Here is a 13,430-nt window from a genome sequence, read left to right as displayed (position 1 = left end):
GGATCACTTTCGTTCAGCAATTATGGGTTTATTTCTCCTGTTTGCAGATTTTTGGTTTAGTTTTTTGATCATTTTCAAATGCAATAAGCACATTCACATTGTGTAATTAGAGAATCCACTCACATCTCATGTTACGTTAGCATGCAGTATTTTACACAGATGGTATTTACCCGAGTGGCTTACTATCAGTAGTTAAGGGACAGTCCCTCTGGTGTCTTGCTCAGGGACGCAATAGTAGTAAGAACCTGTGACTTTGTTAGAGCAGGCATGTTTGAAGGCATCTGCTTCGTGGGTGTGTTTCCCTGAAGGTTAATACTAGGTTACTACAAGGTAATTACTTCTCTGCCGAAAATGAGGATTCATCGATGTCATGTAAACTGTTTATGCTTTTCAATATCAGATCACAAATCAAGAGTAAGCTTGAGATTGAGAAATAAATTAGGTAAATCTCAATTAACACTGTCCATTGAAAATAAGATTCTTTGGAGAAAAAAAAAATGTATGTAAATATATTTAATAGTAACATATCATAGTTTGGATAAGTGAATATTACATGACCAGTCTTGTAATGTAAAGGTAAAAATATATATATTTAAAATCTCCCATGCTGCACGCCCGGCCTTAGACCAGAAATTAGTGTCCTTGTGCAGAATTAACACCCTTCGGTAGCAGCTCTAAGTGCGATAATTGGTGCCCTTGTTGAGTCTAAAAGTGGAGTCCTTCATATCTCCTAATGCAGCAGTTGGATTGAGGTTGGATTGACTAATGATGATTAACGGCCCACATTCCCGTTCACTCGCCTTTGCATACAAAACCAAAAATGTAGCGTTTACACACCAGCCCCCACCACACCAGTACACGTACCCAAATTTCCTTGCGAAGTCAACTGGTTTGCATTTTTTTCTGCCTCAAATGCAGCTAAATTAGAAAAACGAACTATCTAAATCCATCATAAATAGTACGACATGCAGCGAAATGCCAAGCACAGTTTTCTGGTGAAGTACAGATAGTTAAAATGTTCAAATAGTTTAAATATATAAAAGAATGCAGAGTACTAAACAGTACTAGATAAACAGTAAAAAAAAATACATGAATAGGATAATCAACATTAATGTATACAGAATATACAGAAATTATGTTGTACAGTGAAAATACGCAGTACATTGTTTATAATATTGCATAGTTGTATTGAAATGTTGAAGGTGAAGTAAGGCCAAAGACAGAAATATAGCAGAAGTAAAATGTTATGCGTTTTCTTCAATTTTGACTGAACGTTTTATTAATTTATTTGTTTGTTACATTTTCTGAAAGCGATGAGGTTTTTGGCAATTTGGAGAACCTCCTGTTGCTGACCACGGCTGTCTCGCAGCCTAGATCCTCTACAAAATGGCCTCCACTTAGTGCTTCTCAGCTCCCTGCATCCATTTTGTGCGTCTTTGCCGGAACTGTCAGGTAGCCGGTGGAGAGGGGTGGATTTTTGTAAGCGAAGTCGGCTGAAAGCAGCGTTCAGGCCAGCAGGCCTTTCGTTGAGGCGATAATCACGTGTCTCAGAAGGGTTGGGTCTGGGATAGATAGAGATCGAAATACAGAATCTTGTCCTTTTTTTTTTTTTTTCATTGAAAAGCCCAATTGTTGTCGACTGACTGCATACAAACAAGCAGCTTTGCAGCGCCCCTGGACCCCTCCCAGGTCCTCTTCTCAAAGAACTGACCTTGGGTGGACGCCATAAACTGTTCTTTTCCATTGGCGCTAAATGTGCTGCCAGTCGCCGCAGCTGCACAGAACCCCCCCCACCTCCTCCTCCCCGTCCCCTCATCCGTCCTGACCCCGCCCCAGCTCCCCCAGCAGCCGGTAGAGAAACATAACCTGCTTACGCTGCAGAAGGGCCACCGGCACCAGCCCTTCCGTCCTCCACCGCCGCTGGCCACACCCCGCTCATGCCGGGCATTCCATTACCCGGTAGGCCCTGGCAAGGCCCGAAAGGCGAGGGTGGACCACGTCGGAGCAGGAGTCCAGAACGCGACACACCTCGTCGCGTGAGGTCGGCTGGTGCCTTGGAAGATCCCCGTGAAAGTGACAACCAGCAAAGTCACCTTCAGCGATAATTACACCGGTTGTTGTTGTTCTTCGTTCCGACCGCACTGTCTAACCCCGGGCCACACTTCGCTCATCGTGCCTCTCCGCCCCGGCGGCTCCCATGTTGCGTTTATGGAGTGAATTATGAACGACGTTGCGCAACTGCGGCCGTCGCACGCTCGTCCCCCACGCGATGCAGCGTGTGATGCAGCGGCGCAATTTTCCCGCACGAGCCTTTTGGAAGCGACATTGCGAGCTGGCCCCCCCCCCCCCGCGGGAGTGTGCGTCCGCTCGCGGCCCTGCGTAGCAGATGGCAGCACAGCACGGTCGCTTCTTTCACGCATTAAAGCAGACTGGCGCTCGGCGACGCCCTCGCGCACGTACACATACGTCAAAGCAAAGCTCCACTTCTGTCCTCCGGCAGCTTCCGGTAGGAAAGGGCAAGTCCCGTACCGCACGCGAGTCGGGCGACCATTAGCCACGCCATGCCACGCGTCACGGTGCGATTGCGCTGCGTGGCGGGCAGGGTGGAGGCGGGCCAACTGTCCTACCTGTTAACGCGGCGCTCAAGGTTACCGATCCTCGGCCTTCCAGGAGCTTCTCAAGCGAGCCTGAGTTATGCGCACAGCCCTGGCTTCTGTAAATAGCCCGTGCGGCAGATGCACGTCTGTATCGCCCCGTCGCGAATGCCATGCGATGGCACGGGGGCACCAGTCAGACTGAGGGGCAAGAGAGCCGAATCTCCGATGTCCCCCAAGAAAGCTTCCAAAAAAAGTATATATGCGTGTAGTGTGGCCATCCATTTCCCAAAACCTGTTTGACTGGGTCTGGGTTGCTGGTTCCGCTGGACACGCTCACTAACTGCTCTTTGTCTATTTGCAAATGGGGACACATGACATCTCTGGCCTTGTCCATGACGTAGGATCAGTTATAGGTTAACGTTTTAACTTAACAAAACAATAGACGGTCGGAACGCCATGGCCTAAGAGTCCAGTGGATTTGGGTTTGGTAAAAGTCCATAAATGAAAGACGTGGCGGAGATTACACCGTCCTCTGGGGAGGGACGGTAAAGAACAAGATATGGACTTGTTGTACCCTCAACAGAGACCTGGTGTGACGAAGTCCCAGCTCTCAGGACCTCGCGGATGTCATTACGGTTCTCAGTCTTTGCAATTGCATCCACAATATTTTAAACGTGATCACAATATCATCAGTATCCATGTCCCAGTATACAAGCATGGAAGACCCAAATTGTTCATGTCCACTGTGGAGTGGACAAGGAACAAATTCACTATGATAAATCACATTTAATTGCTGTTCAACAAAGTGCTCTTTACTCTCATATTATTGCACGCTCTTCTATTTGAAAAATGAAAGTGATTCACGTTTGAAGGCGTCGGGGGGACCTGGAACACAGAAGAAATTGTGCCCACTCGCGTTATGAGCTGGAACCCTGATTGTATAACCAAGTTTCGAATCCGCTGAGTTTGCTGAAGTGCAGAGTTTGCGCGGAACCAAGTTGTCCGTATTCGACACTGACAGCCTCTTCGCCGCAGCTGGCCACAGTTTACGTTGCGTCGGCGAGTGCGAACGTCCCGCCTCGACCGGAAACACGTGTACTGGGCTGCAGCGGCAATCGCGCGCAAATTCCACGTTTTAAAACCGATTCCACTTTATTTTTCCGTCCACATTTTCCGCATTGCAGAAATCATAGGGCGCTAGTTATCTCTTGTGGTGTTTTCCAAGGGAAGAAGATGCCGCCAGATGACATCAGAGTGTGCCAACAACGCTGGTCTTGCATGTCACGGCCATGCCTCTTCTGTCATGTCAGGGTTGAAGCCCAGACGGGGAATTGTGGAGAAATTTGGGTCCGATGGAAGCTGAACTGAGTACTTTAGTCGGATTATATTAAATGTCCTGGTACATATAGAGGCATCGCGCGCACATATATATATATGTGTGTGTGTGTGTGTGTGTGTGTGTGTGTGTGTGTGTGTGTGTGTGTGTGCGCGCACGATGCCTCTATATGTAACAGGACTTTTAATATAATCCGACTAAAGTACTCAGTTCAGCTTCCATCGGACCCAAAGTATATTAATATATATATTTAATATATATATTAATTATTTGTTGTTTTTTTTATATTATTTACAGTTTATATTACCAAACCCTGTTCCCATGCGACGAATACTCCCCTGATCAGAAACTGCTGCTCATCTTCATCCCCGAGAGAGTGCTCCAGAATGCTGTTGACCGTGACATACTAACTTTAGCATGAGCCGGCTGTTCAGCCAGGGGGTGCCAGGGGGGGGTCGAACCTGGGCTTTCACCTGCAACATGGCTGTTCCCTTCACACCCGAACCCGGAGTAAAAAAATTGGCCGCTCTGTGTGTGTGCTGCAGAGCAGAGCCATATGTCCTCTCACCTCGCCGTGTGACCTACAGCGCGCCGTCCGCCGCATTGCTGCCTTCGCCGGAGACATGTTTCTTCTCTAAAGATGGCACAGATTGGGTATCATCTTGCCGTGTTTGGTTTCCCTGCTTCGCATGTTTCGCGCTCAGTGTGTGTAAATGTGCTCTTAACTCCTGCCCTTAAAGTCTGAACGTGTTGGACGTGTGTTGCGTGTGTTGTATGTGTTTGCACACCTGGCTGTAGGGGAGGGATGGCTGTACAATAATTACACACAGTAACTCCTTTATTTGAATCAAGCTGTATAGTGAAGAAACATAAACAGAAGGCAAAATTAAAGGGGGCTCATCATCGGGACGTACAGTGAGCACAGTTACAGTAAATGTAATAGTAATATTTGTTTGCAGCAATATAACGCATTTCAGCAAATTAATATATATACATTTTTTTGTGTGTGTGTTTAAAACTCAATTCAGTATCCATTTTGTAAAGCATACACACAAAATATAACCGATGTTCATGCAGATTTCTGCAGTCATAATTCTGTAGGGACTGATTTCAGCTATGTGCTCCCTCTACAGTACGAATGCGGTACCACGTCAAAAAGCCTAAATAAAGATAAGATTTGTTTATTGTTCATCCATTATGTCTATCAATCAATCAATCAAATTTAATTTGTGCAGCACCTTTTAGCAATGTATGTTTCTTAATAATGCAATGAAGTTTACTAAAAAACTTTCTCAGATTAGATCAATTTAATAAATGTATAATGCTGCCATATAATAAAATTGTGCAATAATATAATTTAAAGAATTGAACCGAAATGCAAAAATTAATTAAGGGAAATTTAATAGGCAGGTATTAAGATTTCATTTAATGGTGCCTAAAGATTTGGACTTCCTCGGATCCTCTGGCAGCCAGTTCCCAAGGTGGGGACCATAGAAATGAAGTGCCACCTCCCTGTATTTTTTCGAACCCCTGGAATAGTTTGGGCCCTGGTATTAAGAGTGTGTATTACATGCTCTTGACTGTAGTTACACTGTATATTGTGTATAATCTTTTAAGATGTATTACATTTATTTTGTGTGTGTGTGGATATATATAATAGTGTGTGTGTGTATGTTTTCAATGTTCTTGACTTGATACCCACAGAATGCTTTAATCCCTGATAAAAAAGCTCCCAATCATACACAGAGGTCAGACAGAGGTCATGCTGTCTGCCTCTGACCAGAATACCCTCGCCTGTCACCCCGGCCGTCCCCTCGCATGTGTAACAGGACCTGCTCTCCCCGCTCATGCTGCTCCGGAGCTCTGGTATAAATAGAAGTTCATGCCGGCTCCGCTAACCTGGGTCCGCGGGACGGAGCCGCAACTGTCTTTCAGAGGGCGGCTGCTGCACGTCCGTCTGGATTCCTCCTGTCTGCACTCGCTGCTCCTCGACACCGCTGATGGGTTTGGGGGGCACGAGGAGGGGTACCACCGGGGCATCGGAGATATCCTCTGATCTACATTCAAAAATCCAGCCCCGTCTCCATCGCGTGGACTGATTTATGCGCGAACATTCGAGTTGCTTCTAAAAACGCCCGTGCGTTGATCACACCGCGATATATTTTTGCGCAAAGCCAGTTGCAAAAGTACTTTCAGACGCTTCAGGCTTTTTTTTCCAGTATTAAGTGGAACTTAATCTACCAAAATGCAACGGGCTTTATGAAATCATGGTTTGATTCTGGTTCGTTCGTTTTGAATTGTGCCTGTTCGAGCCGCCCAGGCCTTTTTTGGTCGGAGCCGGTGAGAAATAATACGAGCGGCTGAGTTGCGCCCTGCGGCAGCATTGTGTACTGTACCTGGGCGGGGCTTCGGCAATCATTGGTGGGCCCTGCGGAGGACCGGGTATGCTGACATTACCCCGGCCCGTCATTGGGCGATTTAGACGGGAGGAGGGGTGGGGGGGTCAGGGGGGGTCAGCGATGATCCCGTATAACCATTGGAGGATTCCCAGAAAGTTATATCAGTTGCAGATGGTACAGTTAGAAAAGAATAAGCGCTTTTACCAATAGTGAGGCAGGTGTGGAGCAACTACCACGAGGAGAGAACCCTTCAGCTTTTAAGATGGTTTTACTTCGATTTACTTATTTCTTTCCGCGTAAGGGTTTGTGGAAAGAACAGAACACGCTTTAAACAAAGATTCCTTTTCATGTGGCAGGATCTGCATGGGCACTGTTTTTTCTTTTTTTGTTAATTATTTAACAAGTAGAACATACTTGTTTTCCTGTGTGAATCGTGCTGAAATTTGAAATGCTTTATTAAATAGCGACGTCTCTCTTCCTGTGTCGTTCCAGATGGCGAGCGGCGCACCCCGGACCGGGCCGGAGGGCGGCGGAGGAAGACCGCGCGGCGCCGATCTGCGCGCGAGGGAGCAGGTGAGGCTCCTCAGGAGTCACGGCACCAGGCTGATACCCGGCATAGTGCGGCGCGCAGGAGAGGAGAATTGGGCATCAGGGCATTTTCCCGCTCAGCGGCTGCCCAACGGTCAATGTTTGCTGCAGCTGCCAGTGATGAGGAGCGACGGGGGAAAAAAGATTGCACCATTCAGAAGATGGTGTACATTAGTAAAGTAAATCACCTAAAAACAAACCTCTTAACGCTTTTTGGTGAACACGGATGTAGTTGCATACACAAGATAAAAAATTATTAATTTGAATCCAATTTCAGCTTTGCATGAATTTGTATTGTTTTATTTTTACACACAGCAGCTTCCAGAAGTGGACGCAGGCAGGAGCCGTGCCGCCCGCAGGTGAACCGTTTACGTTTCTCTCGTTGCTGCCTTCCTTCCTTCCTCCGTTGCTCTGCCTGGAAAACTGTCCTTTGGGGTGAGGTAGTAGGTTGTATAGTTTTAGGGTTGTACCCTTCCTGTCAGATAACTATACAACTTACTGTCTTTCCTGAAGTGGCTGTAATGTCGTCGTCCTCGTGGGAACATTCGTCATGACGGATAGCGCAGCGACCTGAATAAACATCTTTTTTTTTTTTTTTTATTCTGCATTCATTATTGCCAATAAAGTTTTTTATATTAAAAATGAATAACCTGTTGTAATTCCAGAGATCTGCGGGGGTGTATTTAAAATCTGCACATAAATGTCTTCACATAAAACTTTACATTCCAATGTCATAAATAATGCTGATCGTTACCAGCGACTTCATTTTACCGCTGCTAGCGTATTTCTCAATACGATCCTGGGAGGAAAAAAGTGATGCAAATAAATTATGTTTCTATTTATTAATTCTAATTAATTTACTAATATTAGTAATTAGTAGTAACTAGCTGGCACTGTACAGGCAAATATTGTGTGAACTATATTGAATATTTTAATCAGCAGCTGCACGTTGTCCATACATGTTATAAATGTTCATATCGCGGCAGGAACAGTGTTCGTGTTCTCCCTCCGGTCGGCCTTCAGTGATGTTCGCACAGGGTGAGGTAGTAGGTTGTGTGGTTTCAGGGTAGTGATTTTGCCCCATCAGGAGATAACTATACAACCTACTGCCTTCCCTGGAGGGCAGCGATACAGCGTCTCATGCCATATCTGTAGGAGAGTAGGTCGAGTGAATTTGATAATTCATCGCCAGCTCTGCCAGGTATGTGTTCTACATAACTCTGGTGCAGTTGCATGTTCAGCACAATGAAAATAAAGATGCAGAATATTTTGTAAAAAAAAAAAAAAAAAAAGTGTCTGTATTGCCTGTTATTTCTTCTGCTTATGCCCTCTGACGGACGGACGGACGGTTGAAATTGCCCACCAGGCGAAGCACCAGGCCTGTTATAAATAAAACATGCAGCATTAGGCAATGCTCAGTCCCGGGCTGCACACCCTCTCGGCCCCAGAGAGCCCAACCGGAATGTTCCCTGGCCACCGAGGTTCCGGTCTTGGGGTGAAAGTGCTTGATCATCATCACTTGGAGGCCTGACCTTGGTTCTAAACCACCTCAGTCTGTAACCCAAACATCAGCCCAACGTCTCCCTCTTCACGTAAATACATTACGTTATTCGTTTCAGTGAGAACCCTTATCCAGAATTTGAACCCTTTGGATCAGCAGGTCAGAAAAACTTTTGGAATATCGGCGCGCTTGAACTCCTGCCGTCAACAGACACCACTGGGACTGAAATAATTCACGGCCCGCCCAATTCATCGCCCCATAAAACCTGTGTAAGGAGGCCTGCAATTATTGGCTTGCAAAGTACCGCCCTTCCTACGTCCCGAGAACAATCGAAAGGACCTCTGGCTCGGAGATTAGAAAAGGTTGCTAGGGCTCTAATGCCCTGCCCCAAAGTCCAGCAGCCGGCTCCCATTGACGTGGACCTCGGCCCTGCGCACAAAGGCGGCTGAGTGGAATACTAAGAACGCTGAGACAATAACGCTGTGTTCAGCTGGTCTCGGAGAAACAGTCTCAGGCCCCTGCGGTCTGAGTCGGGTCTGAGCGCGGCGGGAGGAAACCCTTCGCCTCATGAGGGGGGAGTGACTGCCACCTGGTGTATTCACTGTGCTCATGTCACATGCAAGTGTTTTACAAATAACATTTATTTATTATGAGTTATTAATTCAGCGTTTCAATGTATTAAATGCATATTTTTGTACTGGTCTCCAAGAACACTGGATGACCCTCATTGGATATTGAGATATTTGCAATGGATTTTTGCAAGATTAGCCTAAAACGTAAAATTTCAAATTGGTAAAAGGAATTTACTTTTCAGCTGCAGGTAAATACATTAGAGCTTTATGCACAGGAATGGCCGCCGAGGTGCTAGTAGTCCAGTGAAGAACACACACGCCTGTGAACCAGAGGACCACAAAATCACAGGTTCAAACCCCACTTACTCTCATTCTGTCCCTGAGTAGGACACTTCTCCAGGGGCACTGTCCCTGTCACTACTGATGTAGGATTAGGGCATACATTTAATTGGCATAAATCTATGTCTAATATTCCCTGGAATCCGTGACTGGATGCTGGATTAACATTAGCCATCACCACTATGCAAGCAACATAATTACACAATTTCATGAGAAGCATTGCAATAAAGGACATTACAATGTAGATCTCAGATAATTACATAATGTCAAAGATGTAATATGCATTTAAGGCTTCAATCCTTGCCTGGTCCTTATATTTGTCCACTGTTCCCATTAACCCCAGTTTGACTGTACTGCCTTAATTTACACTTTGGCCATCGAGATGTTATTAGTCGTCTGATTTGGAATAAAGTGATAGACTATCTGCATGTGTGCCGCACGCAGATATTAGCAGCACACACGCTTATTATAGTACATAGAATAGTGGAGCAAGAACAAACATTTGCCATGTACAGCAACAGTAATTCTGAACTTGTTCTGGAAGGCACTATTTAAATGTGTAAACCCCCCAAAATACTAATTATTAGTTAAGTGAAAGTAGCAATCATTTTATTTTATTTGAGAAATGTTTTTATGTCTCCTTATACAGTCCCTGGCAAAAGTCTTGTCGCTTGTGACTCAAGTGCCATCAAGATTTTTTTTTTTACAAGAAATGGCTAATTTTATTCCCAACAGCTTTTGTAATAATGTTTCAGTGCAAAACGAAACTTGTCAAAAAGTATTCTAATATTCAAAGCTTGTTAAAACACTTAAAAAACACTTGTCATATGAGCTTCACCTGGGACTAATAATGGATCAATTAGGTCTCGGGTGTGTATAAAAAGAGCCCCAGTACACTAGACCTTCACATCAACTGCAACTAGACCTCTGCAAACATGCCAAAGATTCACCCTGAGACTAAAGTGTTGATTATCAAGAGGCTGAAGACCAGATCCACTGTTGATGTGGCAGACACCTTCAAAGTCTCAGCGTCAAGTACAGAGGATAAAAAAACGATTTGAAGAGACTGGAGACATCCCAGGTCATGCAGACCCCGCAAGACAACTGCTCGAGAGGACCGTTGGCTCAAAAAGACAAAAGACAAATGAAAAAGATGGATCTTCAGTTGAATTACACCACAGTCGCTGCAAATATTGCAGGAGACCTACTGGAGCCCGCATTGATCCGAGATTCACTAAGAAAACAGTGAAGTTTGGTGGCGGAAACATCATGGTCTGGGGTTACATCCAGTATGGGGGTGTGAGAGAGATCTGCAGGGTGGAAGGCAACATCTGTCTGAAATACCAACAATAGTCTGAAATATCAAGAAATCTTAATAAATAAAAGAGGCCAAATTTTGCAGCAGGATGGTGCTCCATCACATACTTCCATCTCCACATCAAAGTTCCTCAAGGCGAAGAGGATCAAGAGGCTCCAGGATTGGCCAGCCCAGTCACCAGACATGAACATCATTGAGCATGTGTGGGGAAGGATAAAAGAGGAAGACAAAACCAAAGAATATTGAGGCATGCAAGACTGATTTCTTTGGTGTTCCTGATGACTTCATCAATAAATTGTATGAATCCTTGCCAAACCGCAAGGATGCAGTCCTTCAAGCTCATGAAAGTCATACAAGATATTAAATTTGACCTTTCTGTCTTGATTAAATTATAAATCTTTTTTCAGTGAAACTAATAAATTTCAATGCATTAAACAAAATTTGGTTTTTAGCTTTTCATATGAGCTATTTCTAACACCAATTGATGAATTAAAAGTCAGGTTAATAGCAGGTGTTTCTAAAAAATACATAAGCGACACGACTTTTGTCAGGGACTGTATGTGTATTGTGACAATGTTTATTTTTGCACAGTAATGTACAGTAATGAGGCAGTGGTGGGCTAGCAGGTAAGGAAGTGGCCCCGTAACCAGAAGGTTGCCGGTTCGAATCCCCATGGCTGCCCAATGCTCACCAAGGGTGATGGTTAAAAGCAGAGGACACATTTCGTTTTGTCACCGTGTGCTGTGCTGCAGTGTTTCACAATGACAATCACTTCACTTTCACTTCATATTTTTTATGTGAGATACAGCATGTGAGATGTGGCCTAGGAGGCATCATGTAACCTTCATACCAGTGTAATAACATTTCAAATACTCACCTCAGTCCTCATCACAGTAATGGCCAAGATTTCCAGTTACATGGAGATACTATAAGGGTAACTGAGCTGTTTTTCTTAGACATTTTTTTTCAGATTCACCCCATGATGAACTCAGTGTAATTGCACAGAGCATGCAATCAAATTAGCCTAGAGCTCAGCTGTGTTGCAACAGAACTCCCTCGTCCCACTCCAGGGTCAGTAAACTGGGCCAGGGGCAGTAAAGTGTCCACTTTACATGAAATAGCTTTATGTGAAATAGAATTCCAGTGCATATAAAGTCACCCCTATTGCAGGCCTCCGTTTCCATGGTGACACCCTCACTCATTTAGTCTTACTCAAGGTTGCTGCTCCCAGAGCCCATGCCGGGACACTTGGTGCTGGGTGGGGACTCACCTGGGGTGGAGTGCCAGCCAACCACAGGGCGCGCACACACACACGCACTCACATGGACACTTCAGAGTCGTCGGAAACCGGAGGACCCGGAGAAAACTACACAGCATGCAAACTACACGCACAAGCTTGGAGGAGTGAGGCCACATTGCTAACCACTGCACCACCATGTGGCCATGTTGTTACATAAAATGTTCACATTAACACCCTGGGAGAATCCAAGGCTGAATTTATCTTTAGGAGCCCAACCGTAAGAAAAATAATAGAAATGTTATATTATAACATTATTTCGGTGGTGAGCAGGTGAAATAACATTAATTGTCTAATTACAATGTGGATTGGACATATAATAAGGCAGCAAGTGGAGATTTTGTAATTGTGGCTGACATGTTGGAAGAAAACAAATGGCCACATTTCAGGATTTAAGCAACTTTGATGAGAGCCAACTTGTGATTTCTAGACGACTGGGTCATAGCCTCTTTGAAAACTGCAGCTCTTGTGGGATGTTCCTGGACCAAAACCATAGAAGTGATAACAGGGCCATGGGCCACCAAGGCTCATTGATGAGCAGAGACTATCTACTGTAACTGGAATTACTGGACAAGTTAAAGCTGGTTCTGATAGGAAGGTGTCGAAATGCACAGTTTTTATTCAATTTCTTCTACATCATGTACAGCTCACAGCTTCATATCTTAATTAGCAACTATATTTTGTACGTTTTTTAATAGGCTATTTTTAAAGGACTGTCATCTTCCCTCTTGTGGTGAAGTATAAACTACAGTATGAACGTTGGCGTAACGCAGCGGGCTGTGTGATTAGTTCCCAGACCCTGACGAGGTGAAGTAATCTCATTACATTGCGAGAGAGAAGCAATTAGTAATCTGTAGTGGATTATTTTCCGCGATTAGCCGCCCCGGCACCGGCCTGGAGAGGCTCCAGGGAATGTAGGGTGCAGCTGATTACCGAGCCGTCACGGGTTGTGGAGAGCCGCGTCGGAGAGAGACGAGTTGCCCAGGTTTTCCGGAGGTCTGGGCCCACGTCCAGAATGTGTAGCAACGCAGCACATGTCCGGCGACCTCTGCATGCACGTTGGGGGAGAACAGAGCAGCAATTATCTCTTACAAATCTTGCACTGCAGCAACACGTCCCCAGGGGGACTCGAAACATATGCATTATAGGCCGGGACGTGCACGCTCAAGGTCAGATCAGTGGGATGAATGCGTTTCCTTTGTCACCACGTGGACACTGTGGCTTTCGTATAGCCAGGGAAAAAAATCATGTGTTCCTCTGTTGCAAACCCAACCCTACACCAGGGGACAGCAGTAACGTTGTCCCGCACCGCATCGTCCACTCTGCGGCATGCGTCCCAGTCGTTACGATTATCCAACGCTGATCTGCAGGCCCTAATCAGAACCAATATATTTTTACATGTGTTTCTGCTCATGATATGTAAGCATGTTGTCTAGATGTTAAACTAGGATTTTTCTATAAATGACTTTACTAAATGGGAAAA

The sequence above is a fragment of the Denticeps clupeoides genome, chromosome 17 (assembly GCF_900700375.1).
Source record: "Denticeps clupeoides chromosome 17, fDenClu1.1, whole genome shotgun sequence".
NCBI classification, from domain to species: Eukaryota; Metazoa; Chordata; class Actinopteri; order Clupeiformes; family Denticipitidae; genus Denticeps; species Denticeps clupeoides.
Note: the sequence above shows the minus strand (reverse complement) of the source record.